The sequence below is a fragment of the Chiloscyllium plagiosum genome, unplaced genomic scaffold, assembly GCF_037043375.1.
Source record: "Chiloscyllium plagiosum isolate Xiang-an unplaced genomic scaffold, Cpla_swu_hap1 HiC_scaffold_25, whole genome shotgun sequence".
In the NCBI taxonomy this organism is placed as follows: domain Eukaryota; kingdom Metazoa; phylum Chordata; class Chondrichthyes; order Orectolobiformes; family Hemiscylliidae; genus Chiloscyllium; species Chiloscyllium plagiosum.
The window spans coordinates 15,125,284-15,138,375 of NW_028270163.1; the positions used below are offsets into that span (position 1 = coordinate 15,125,284).

At 39.8% G+C, this 13,092-nt stretch overlaps 1 protein-coding gene across 4 annotated transcripts in view; it reads right to left on the reverse strand.

Annotated features, from left to right (window-relative positions):
- The window catches only part of map2k4a (mitogen-activated protein kinase kinase 4a), a 187,348-nt gene that overhangs the window by 96,471 nt on the left and 77,785 nt on the right, over positions 1-13,092 (reverse strand). The window lies entirely within an intron of this gene.

A 13,092-nucleotide genomic window follows, 5' to 3' on the forward strand; every position in this document is an offset into this window, starting at 1 on the left:
ATGAATTAAATTCATTTGTACTATAACAGACACAGCCAACTACTTTTCCCCCATTTTCCATTAAACAAGGCTGTGTACGGTTTTCTTTTCAAATTATCACCAATTAAGAGTTTTTCCATAAAGCAAACAAATATTTTAAGTTTACAAAAGGGATGCAAGTCATTTTTTAAAAAATCTCACTTACAATACCAACTGCTGGCTAGTTTTATGCCACGGGGATAAATTTCCATCAATTCCATAATTCACTTAGAGTTTTAACGATACATGATTGTATAATGAAAGCTAACTACACCAGTTTAATTTTTCAATCCTATAATTAACACAAGTATTTGTTGCAAATATTAGGTGGTGCATCAACTGACAGAAAATGAGGGCAAAATTAAAATGCTTATCAACACAACTTTGCTTGACCGCTGTCTTTTATGACAAATGTCAACAATTACCTCATGACAGACTGTGTGGGGGCTTCTGGGATTTCAAACAACATCACACTATACTTTTCAAGATAACAATAAAGCAGCAAAAGCTGCTGAAAAACAACTGAGCACAACTGCTTTATCATTCAACATCAAATCTCCTTCCAGCGGAGGTTGCCAGATAGTTATCAATTAAGAATTGGATTTCCAGCTGAACTTTCTCTTCCCTGAGATAGGCACACAGATTGACTATAGCATTAACTCTATTACCTCATCTGAATCTAAATAACTGTTCACAGATTAGGAAATGAATTGGGAAGTTTCTGATATGGCTTATTTTCTCAAAGCAAGTTTGCGAAGGATAAAACTGTCAACAGAAAATTTTGATTGGCATAGGGAAATTAGGCTGATTTCAAATGAATTAACATGAAGATATTTTTCCGCATATCAAATGTAGAGTTACGTTTATACAGACATGTATGTTTCCACTTTAAGGAACATTTTTCTTTTGCCGTTTGATAAGCAACACCTGCACTACACTGACATTTTAATTCCATCATTTCAAATCAACCAAACAAGAAATACTGGATTTGTCACTGAACTAACTGCACAGCAACATCAAATGTTTGAGATTTTGCCTGTATTCCAGTGAACTGACAAAACTAGGATTTCTTTTATTCATTCAAACTGTGTAGGTGTCACCAGTAATGCTAGCATTTAATGCCTCCCCAAGTGTCCTCAAGATACTGGTCAGGAGCAGCTTTGTTGAGGGGCAGCAATTTAAGTAATTTTTCCTGTGGCAATTCAACTGAATGACTTGCTACGCCATCTCAATTTGCAGCTTTGCAAAGACAACTAAGGATGGATAATAAAAGCTGACCTTGCCGGCAATACAATCACAATCTTGTGGCATATCTTATAGTCTGATAGAAAATTTCATTCCCTAAAAGGTCACAAATGGATCAGGTATGTTTTAAATTACAATGTGGTAGTTACTTGGAGACTGTTGACTTTAAGATCTAGAAAATAATGTAAATTCATTATTTCCTACAGTAAGATTTGAACTCACATCTCCCGACAATTATTCTAGACTTCTGAATTACTAGTCCAGTAATTTAACCAACACACTGCCACACCCATAATTATAACATAAGCACTGCCATTACATTATGGGGCTACACACCCAATTTACTGCAGTCATCTATTAATAACTACTAGTATTTTTACCTTCAATGTCAGAACACTGAGCTGAAGCTAAACACAAACTCTTAATTTATCTGTGGCTACACAAAACTGAAACATACAGAATGCCAAGGTGACAAAACAAATGAGTGCACATTGCAAAAAAAGGTCGCATTACCAAATTGCACAGAAAACAACAGGTTTCAATAAAATTACATCATAGCTAAGTACTTTTTTTCCAAATACCAAAAAAATCTATTTTGTAAACATGAATTATAAAACCAACGGCAACCACTTGGGCTTTGCCTTCACTAAAAGGAAAGGCAAGTCTAACAAGTGTACATTTTATTCAAAACACTACTTCCTATTGCTCTTACAAAAGAACAATTCTATAATTAGAAAAACAACAGTTCTCAGCTACTGGAAAACATGCCCAATCAAGCCTTGATTCCTTCCTAGGTTGGGCCAAAGCATCATTAAATCTTCTTAAGCAGCTCTATTGTAAAGTGGGATGACAACTTCAGATCAGTCTGTGAGCCATTCCATTTAGACTGAAAAAACAAAATCTGGAAATGCTGGCAATCTGAAATAAAAGCAAAACATTCTGGAGAAACTCAGTAACGTCTGTGAAGAGAGAAAGAGTGTTAACACTTAGAGTCCAGTATGACTATTCAAGGAAGAACCAGGTTAACTCAAGAAGTAAAACCACTGACTGGATACTTTATCTTAACGTATTGTTCAGCCAGTGAGGCGGAAATAATTTCTATTTTTTCAGCCTCAGCACACTGCTCAGGGAGGCAACTTAGTGGTCTCTGAAGGCAGTGGTGAGCAGGTGCCTCCTTACAACACAACGTACAAAAAAACTTAAGTTAATTAAGGTGTATGCCCTGCCTCAAGATGACAAGCCATTTTTCAGGAGCGACAACTAAACAGCCAAATCGTGGGGTTGAAGGGAGAGGAGGGAGAAACTATGCGGAATCTGATCCCACTCCTCCTATCGTGCAGTGCATGTCAAGGGAGAATCTCAAGCTACAAACTGTGGTCACTGCAGTCTGATATGCTATGTTCAGCAAATACTTTTATATTGGATTAAACAATGTGAAGCCCACAGACAACAGGCTCCAACACCTTCTGTTCTCTAGCATGCAGGTTTTAGATGACCATAGTTTAGATTAGAGTAGTGTTGGAAAAGCACAGGTCAGGCAGCATCCGAAGAGCAGGAAAATCGACGTTTCGGGCAAACGCCCTTCATCAGGAATGGATCCCGCAGGGGGGTTTGGGCAAAATACTAACTCTGGATGTATCAAAGGCCATTAGGTCTTTTGAGATCAACAAAATCAAAGGTCAGTGGCTAACCAGCAGAGTTTATTTGACTGTGTGGCAGTATGTAATGGATTATGAAGAAAGGCACCCTTACCCACAAGCAAAGTGAGTGGGAAGAAACCAGAGATTGGCAGCTCATCTCATTGCTTGCCATGGAATGCAAATTGCTAAGGTTATCCCCAATCAAGTAAATGTGATATAGGAATTAATGACCCATTTCAACCAGCTCTGCACTATACCGGCAGGAAGGTCACTAAAACTGCTCAGGGATATGATCACTAACTGCAGGACAGGGAGGTGAACAGTTGCTTCATCAGCCTGAATCAGGAGAAGATCTTTGGTGGAATACTACAAACCTACATTATGGACACACTTTAAAATTAATCGTATGTCCGAATCTGTGGCCAAACCCAAATACTCTACAAAAACATTAGAAACACCAATTCAATGGGTGGGATTTGGCAAGATTTCCACTCAAATCTACAGTCAGCCTTGGTTTTCCTTTCTCCTGTTATGATCCTGTTTTTTTTAAAACTTTTGCCTTGTCCAATAGGAACGATGCAGGCATAAGAGGGGTGAAAACCCCAGGGAGTGGAGGCATTCAGGTCAAAGCCTCTCTCTAAATGGATGAGATCATCTTCTGCTTGGGTCTGCTGATAATATAAAGACTCAAAGCTTTTGAGAAGATTTGTAGCTCGGGTGCTCGTTGTTGTGGTTCTGTTCGCCGAGCTGGGAATTTGTGTTGCAGACGTTTCGTCCCCTGTTTAGGTGACATCCTCAGTGCTTGGGAGCCTCCTGTGAAGCGCTTCTGAGATGTTTCCTCCAGCATTTATATCACTATAAATGCCAGAAGAAACATCACAGAAGCGCTTCACAGGAGGCTCCCAAGCACTGAGGATGTCACCTAGACAGGGGACGAAACATCTGCAAAACAAATTCACAGCTTGGCGAACAGAACCACAACAATATAAAGACTCGAAGTTTTGCTATTTGTTTGAAAGTCATGGGAACCAAAGTAAATCATGGAAAAACTAAGACCACGTTCTCTAATCTACTCACTATGAGGTCAGGCTACTTCATGATGCTTATTAAAAGCCTCAGAGCATGCAGCTACAGCAGAACAGAAATTGTGCACATGTGATGCACTCACTCCATAGCAGCTAAATACCTCAGTCAGATGAGAAGTGCTGTGGTTGATCCATGTGACACTGGTCTTCCCATAACCTGCAGCTGCACTCCACAGGCTACAAAGCCATTATCCACTTGAATTGGAAATCAAAAATGGACCATTTCCATGGAAATACAACATACCAACCTCGAGGTACAGAGGGTAAAAATGTTCCAACATCACTCTCATTCAATTTTGAGCGCAAATGGATCAAGCTCCTCAGTATGAAAAACTAAGCATCATGACAGGCCAAGGTACAACTTGCCCCAAGTGTTATAAAGGATTTATTTGGTTCTGCGGTAGCGTAAACATTTGCTTGGTCTGTGACATACCATCAGTCTCAAAAAGTTTGTACAGAAAAAAAAATGACCAGAAGTCCATCAAACAGTAGCCTGCATGTAATGTTCTCATGGTCACTTGGGAACAGATCCTGTCAAATGATTCCTAAGTAGACTGTCACCATCATTTTGAAGCATGCACCATTCCTAGAAGTTCCAAAATGCATTTTGGCTGGTGGTGAGGAGAGCCCACATTTGATCCTGTTTACACATCTGGAATTGCACTCACTTGTCCCCATAGTGCTTGAGGAACTGGAGATGGAATAAGAGCATGATTCATATCTGTCCAGAATGAGTCCTTGCAAAGAAGAACTGGAAGGGGTTTCTATCATGGTTTATACTGAGCAGCTTTGTGATGTAGGACTCTGTTAAAGGCTGTTCTAGAGACACACATGAAGATAATCAACTATTGCAGAACCATCAACTTGGCAAAAGGCACTTTTGGTCTTCCCAAAATGTGCAGGCCTTCAAGTAAAGAGTTATTCATCATAGAGGGTCACAGGTTGGTATAGTGCAAGGTAGAAGGCTGACAGACATGTTAAAGCTTGGGACAGCTGTCCCTAGGCACAATGAGAAAGGCTACTGCTTAAAACCTTTCAGCCATAGTATCGCAAGTCATTTAAAACTGGATAAAATCCCTCAGGCAAGATATTTGACATATTATGATTATTGTAGCAGTTTCCCAGTGTGCAATGGCTCCAGGTATTATTCTCCAGCCAGCTCCATATTGCTGGTGCAAGTGTGGGGGACCTAAAACTGCTTCACAGATGAGGAGAGTGGCCAGCACTGCAGAGAATAGGACCTGAACATATAGCCCTCTTGGTAACAGAGGAAATGTGCTGCTTTTTATCAATAATGCAGAATTACTTTGAGAAAAACTCAGTTGTGACACAAGACAAGGTGAAAAAAGCTTAGAGAATAATGATAGACAATGATTTGACAGAGGACTCGCATGAGGGTTTAAGACCTACCACAGTTCAGGCATGCTGATGGCTCTTGCTCACAGAACATCCTTAATTGTTATGGGGAATAGCCATAAGGGAACCCTTCTTTTGCAATCTCTAATAAGACCAAGCAGTTTATTCCAGAACATAGGTTTGGGTGAACTGAATAAATAAAATGTCAAAAAAAGTTTCTGACTGTCTACTCTATCTATTCCTCTGATCATCTTATAAACCTCTATCAAGTCACCCCTCATCCTTCGCCGTTCCAACGAGAAAAGGCCTAGCACTCTCACCCTATCCTCGTACGACCTATTCTCCATTCCAGGCACATCCTGGTAAATCTTCTCTGCACCCTCTCCAAAGCTTCCACATCTTTCCTAAAGTGAGGCGACCAGAACTGCACACAGTACTCCAAATGTGGCCTAACCAAAGTCCTGTACAGTTGCAACATCACTTCACGACTCTTGAATTCAATCCCTCTGCTAATGAACGCTAATACACCATAGGCCTTCTTACAAGCTCTATCCACCTGAGTGGCAACTTTCAAAGATCTATGAACATAGACCCCAAGATCCCTCTGTTCCTCCACCTCACTAAGAACCCTACCGTTAACCCTGTATTCCGCATTCTTATTTGTCTTTCCAAAATGGACAACCTCACACTTGGCAGGGTTGAACTCCATCTGCCACCACTCAGCCCAGCTCTGTATCATATCTAAGTCCCTTTGCAGCCGACAACAGCCCTCCTCACTATCCACAACTCCACCAATCTTCGTATCATCTGCAAATTTACTGACCCACCCTTCGACTCCCTCATCCAAGTCATTAATAAAAATTACAAACAGCAGAGGACCCAGAACTGATCCCTGTGGAACTCCACTTGTAACTGGGCTCCAGGCTGAATATTTGTCATCTACCACCACTCTCGGACTTCGACCGGTTAGCCAGTTTTCTATCCAATTGGCCAAATTTCCCTCTATCCCATGCCTCCTGACTTTCCGCATAAGCCTACCATGGGGAACCTTGTCAAATGCCTTACTAAAATCCATGTATACTACATCCACTGCTCTACCCTCATCCACATGCTTGGTCACCTCCTCAAAGAATTCAATAAGACTTGTAAGGCAAGACCTACCCTGCACAAATCCGTGCTGGCTGTCCCTAATCAAGCAGTGTCTTTCCAGATACTCATAAATCCTATCCCTCAGTACTCTTTCCATTACTTTGCCTACCACCGAAGTAAGACTAACTGGCCTGTAATTCCCGGGGTTATCCCTATTCCCTTTTTTGAACAGGGGCACAACATTCGCCACTCTCCAGTCCCCTGGTACCACCCCCGTTGACAGTGAAGACGAAAAGATCATTGCCAACGGTACTGCAATTTCCTCTCTTGCTTCCCACATAATCCTAGGATATATCCCGTCAGGCCCGGGGGACTTGTCTATCCTCAAGTTGTTCAAAATGTCCTACACATCTTCCTTCCTAACAAGTATCTCCTCTAGCTTACCAGTCCATTTCACACTCTCCTCTTCAACAATACGGTCCCTCTCGTTTGTAAATACTGAAGAAAAGTACTCATTCAAGACCGCTCCTATCTCTTCCGACTCAATACACAGTCTCCCACTACTGTCCTTGATCGGACCTACGCATAAAATGCCTTTGGGTTATCCTTGATCCTATCCGCCAAAGATTTTTCATGTCCTCTCTTAGCTCTCCTAATCCCTTTCTTCAGGTCCCTTCTGGCTATCATGTATCCGGGTGCAACAGAGTGTTACAAGGGGACATAAATTTAAGGTGAAGGGTGGAAGGTATAGGGGAGATGTCAGGGGTGGGTTCTTTACCCAGAGAATGGTGGGGGCATGGGAGTGGTAGAGTCAGAATCTTTGGTGACCTTTAAGCGGCAATTGGATAGGTACATGGATGGGTGCTTAAGCTAGGACAAATGTTCGACACAACATCGTGGGCCGAATGGCCTGTTCTGTGCTGTATTGTTCTATGTTCTATGTTCTAAGCCAAAGATCCATAAATTCAAATATTATAGGGCATGTTCATCATTGCATGACATGCATCTTTATCAAGGATACAAAGGTAGTGGTCTTGTACAAAGGGTCCTTGGCCTACATCAATATTCCAAGACAAAGTTCCCACACATCAGGAAAGATATGAACACTGGGAAATGCAAAAAAAAAAACGTGAAGAGGTTAATTGCTTCTCTGCAAATATTTAATGATAATTCTTTGTTAGTAAGATTACAATGTAAAATATAAAACTGATGTAGGGATCAACGCCCTTCTTTGCTCTGTAAGGTATAGATTAAAATCACACAAATAGCAGCACTCTCATTAAATTACTTGCTGAGGGAATAGCTCGAGGGGTGTTCCAAGATTTAGTGGTTTAGAAGTTACTGAAATCGAGCTATTAACTCAACAGTGAGATAAGTTGTATTACTGCAGGCAGAATATAGTTAAATATCCTCAATTAATACAAAATGTTTCATACTCTATTCAGCTTGCTTTCAAAGCCCTCCAAAAGCACTTATAAAGATTTGGCTACAATACAAAAAATGTTGGAAGAAAAGCAATAGATCCAATTTTCACCAAAGTGGAATCAAAACGCCACGCAAAAAAAATTAGATTTCTGTATTTTCCTTGTAAAATGACAGCCAAGTAGCGGCAGCCAGTTTAAACTAAACTTTCAAAGTCAATTTTCAAATCATGCATCACTTTACAGTACCAAACAGACCATCAAATCTGACTTGGAGAAGGGAGAATGGTTTCAAATGAGAAACATTCATCCTCTGCAGTCACGTAATTTATATTTTGCACTCCCTAGTTTATACACAGCTCATCTCATCTCTTTATAATGATTATTGGCAAGATTGTTCATTGAATCCTGCCCATGTACAGAAGATGCCTTCAAGAAAGGATTCAGATTATCCCACATTAATAAAGATTTTACAGGGTTTTTTAAAAAATAAAAGCCCTTAACAGGAACTTATAGATTTTTAAAATACGGAAAGATTTGCTGTTTAAAACTTGAAGACATTAGTTAAAACTCTGAATTGGAATCCTACAATTTTATGTTTTTTCCTGAAAGGAAAATGTTAAATGAAGATTTCCTTAAAGAATCTTCTATAACACTCATTGAGGTACAAAAACAACCCAGTCGAATTGAGCAAAAAAAACAAATTGACTTAATTTAAGGAAATATTTGAATAGTTGTTGAACTGGGATCTTTAATAAAGGATTATAATGTCCCATCAGGCAAAGAAAACTTATTGAACACAGGAACTAGGAGCAGCAGCAGGCAATTCAGCCCCTTGAACTTGCTCCACTCAATACTATCATGGCTGACTGAATCTCAGCCTCAACTCCACAACTCTGCTTCCCATAACCTTTTAACCCATTATTAATTAAAGATCTGCCTATCTCCTCAAATTTATTCAATGTCCTGGCATCCACCACTCTGGAATTTCACAGATTTACAACCCTTTGAGAGAAGAAATTCCTCATTTTTGTTTTAAATCTGCCACCACTATCCTAAAATTATAACTTATGTTCATTCCTGATTGCCCCAAAGAGGTAAAATGTTTGCTCTACTTCCATCTTGTCAATTCTATTTAGCATTTCAACGTGCTCTCCTCTCATCCTTCTATTGCTTGCACAGGCCTAAATGGACAATCTCGCCTCAGACAAGCCTTTCATTTCTGGAGTTCATCTAGGTGAACCTTCTCTGAACCGCCTCCAGTGCAATTACATGTTTCAAGTGAGGAGACAAAACTGTACAGAGTACTCTAGATGCAGTCTCACTAGTGCCTTGTACAATTGCAACAACCCTTCCTGAGTTATTATCCATTCCTTTGGCAACAAATGCCAAACTTCCATTGGCCTTTCTTGTTACTTCCTGAATCTGCATTCTAGCTTTATGACACACAGACACACAGGGAACATTAGTTCCCTTGAAATATTTTGAAGATGCTCTTCATCTCACACTTATCCATGTTAAACTCCATCTGCCCAAATTTGGCCCATTCACCTAACCTAGGCATATCCATTTTTTTTAATGTACTACTTAATTACTTGTCTGTCCATGTGTTTTAATGTCATCTACAAATTTGGCTATAGTATACTATATCCCTGCATCCAAGTAATTAAAATAGATTTTAAATGGTTGAGGCCCAAGGAACAAACTGGGCCACTAATTACACCTTGCCAACACCCCCTCAAAAATAAAAGACCTGTTTATCCTGACTCTCTGCTTTCTGTTGGTTAGCCAATCCCCTATCCAAGCTAATATATTACCCTTAATCTAATGTGATCTTACCTTAATTATTAACTTTTTGTGTGGCTCCTTATCAAATGCCTTCTGCAAGTCCAGAAAAACTACATTTACAGTACCCCCATTAAACATTCTGCTTCTTAAATCTTAGAGGAACACCGGCAAATTAGTCAAATACAATTTACCAGTCATAAAATCATGCTGACTCTGATGGATTGCATTTTGACTTTCCGAATGTCCCATTACTACTTCCTTAACAATGTGAATTTATTGCCATCCACAACAGATGTTGTTTAGTTTCCTTTCTGCATACCTGCCTTTTGAATGAGGGCATTACAACATTACAAACAATGTATTCACTAATCGCCACGGCCACACTAGCATTTAGGCCATTAGACCTGGAGACTTGTCTGCCTTTAACCCCATTAGCTTGCTCAGTATCTTTTCCCCACTGTTTGTAATTTTTTTTAAGTTCTTCGCTTCCTATAATTTCTGCATCACCTATTGTATGGTTTCAATATCCTCTGCCGTGAAAAGTGAGGCAAAGACAATTGGACAATTTCAGTAAGATTCAAACTGTCAGAAGACTTGAGGAAATAATCATTGAAATTACACAAATGAAACAATGCTCAGAAGCAAGCAGAGTGATTCAATGCTAGAGCTCTGTAATTGAAAGATTTTCAAAGATGTTCCATAAAGATAAAATTGGAACTTTAAAGAATATAGCCACATTGATATGGTCATCTATCTTGATAATTTTATCCAATAACTTGAAAGAGGAAACGCAAGACTGCAAAACACAGTACGGATCACTGTCTAAAATTTTAGAATAACTAGTTGCACAACCTGTTAGTGATTAGACAAGTTACCATACACAATGTTCATCAAGGGCTCTTGTTCTGCAATGTTAGTATCCCTGCCTTTAAGCAAGGAGGTTTGAGTTTAAATCCCATTTGCCCCAGAGATGTGAGACAAAAGTAGATTCGAAAATATACTCTCACAAATGTCCCAGACACCACTTTTAGGTGTGCCTGGTCTCTAACAGAGCAAACATATCCAGAAGTGGCAGAACAGTGTACACAGTTGGGAAGGAATTGCCCTGGGAATCATCCTCACTGACTCCAGACCCCAAGGAAAATGGTACTGGTTGTTGGAGGTCAGTAATCTCAGCTCCAGGATGTCTCTGCAGGTAGTCTTAGGCTCAAATATCTTCAGCTGCTTCCATGACCTTCCCTGCATCAATGTCAGAAGTGGAGATGTTCACTAATGACAGAAGCAGCTCATGTCCAAAAGACAATATCCAGGATTGGGGTGACAAATGTCAAGACACATTAATGCCATCACTGCCAGGCAACGATCATGTCCAAAAGTTAACCATCACTCTTTGGCATTCAATGGCATCAAATTATCCACAATTAATATCCTGGAGATTACTATTGACCAGAAACTGAACTGGATGAGCCACACAACAGCAGGTCAGAATCTCAAAGCCCTGCAATAAATAACTTGCCTCCCCACTCCTCAAACCCTGTCCACCATCTGCAAGCATAAGTCAGGACTGCACTGAAATACTCCCCACTTATCGACATGAGTGAAGTTCCAAGACTCAGGATGCTTGGGACCACGCAGGACAAGGTCACCTGCTTGACTGGCATCATATCCAGAAACATTCAGCCATTCCACCACTGACCTCACTATAAGCAGTAAGTACTACCTTTCGCCAAGGTTCCTCCATCTTTGAAACCCATAATTACAACCAACTAGGAAGCAAAAGCAGCAGATATATGGAAACACAAACACCTGCAACTTCTTATAAAAGTCACACTATCCTGACTTGGAAATCTAGGATTTTGGCCTAGTGACAGAAGAATAACATAACTCGCTTCCCAACGACATTATCAGTCTACCTACAAATGACTGCATAAATATGGTATTGCAGGAATTCTGAAAGGGGTGTACATCACATACGTTGGATCTGGTAAAGCCAGACGTTCAGCATTGTAGGTTATGAGTACTATGGTAATTACACAATGACGAATTAATGGAGAAAAATAGATAAGAGTTCTTGTAGCATAGTCTTGGTGCCCCTATCTTTGGCCAGGAGACCCAGGTTCAAGTCCTACTGCTCCAGAGCTGTCTAATAACTCTGGACAGGTTGATCAGAAAATATCTATAAAATTAACAAATAGTACATTTGCTCAGTAAAAATTAAGTAATGACTACATTTTTAAACTATGACTTTGCAGACAGCTAAAATAATATAAGCAATGTTACTTGAATATAGGACAATACAAGAAGTATTTCTCACTGGAAATTCTTCTTGGGATTAGCTGGAGCAAGGCATGAGTCAATCCTAACCTTGATACTGAAAATCAAAAGAATTCCACCCAAGTAAAATTACTAATCCAGAACACAGTCTGCCTAATGGGTAGCAACAAATCTGTAACTAAGGATAATTAAATCGGTGCCAAACTAATGACATTAAGGACTGGGTCATAGATTTTTCCATGTGAACCACCAACAGAACAACATCATCGATAGCTAATGACAACTTTACTTCAACTTGCCAATGCAACCAATGAACGTCAGCTACAGACAAATTAATCTCTATAAAAGAACAAATTGGACAAGGAATGCCATATTTAGATGTGGTGCATTAGATACATAGATCCAAGATGTATTTGTATTCGTTGCCATTATGGTAATATAATTTGATTAACTCGGGACTCTCCAGCAAGACTGCTTTCTTATCATTTTTCTAAATTCACCTTTCACTAACTATTGCTCCCCTGGTATCCTAAGAATATGACAGGCTGCTGCTATTATCCTCCCATTTCCCCGCTCAGTCGAAGCAAAACGCTCAGAGACAGTACAGTTCCACCTCCATCATTATTCTGGGCTGTGGAAGTAGAAAGAACGATGGCCCATGCATGGAGGGACAGGAGTTCTGTTTTCTCTGGAATAACAGTTTCTTAATGAATTATATAGTCATTTTTCAGGGAGGAGCATCCAGGCAACGCAATATACATATTGATTGGGTGACTGTTACAATCAGCGAGTGTCAATAGTAGAGATTCAGCCATCTGCTGTTACATAATGAATGTTCTTAACCTTAACTGGCTTCACATCTGATCAGAGTCATGCTCAGCTGAACATCTTGCTTCACAAAACTCAAAACTTAACACTTTTCCTATCCGCTCATACCAGATACACATTCTCATTCCCACCTTTTATCATTTCATGATAATACCATTGGTTATCAGCTTTCATAAGACTCTGACAGCCAGTATTTAAGCAAGTTATTGAGACACAACATGCAGTGATTATAACAAAAAATACTAGTGTGTTACAGTCAATAGAATTTGAAAGATCCTCCCATGCGGAAAAAAAAAAATCACCAGTAAAGTTCTTAAATCCACAGTCCTTAGTGACGACTATATCCCT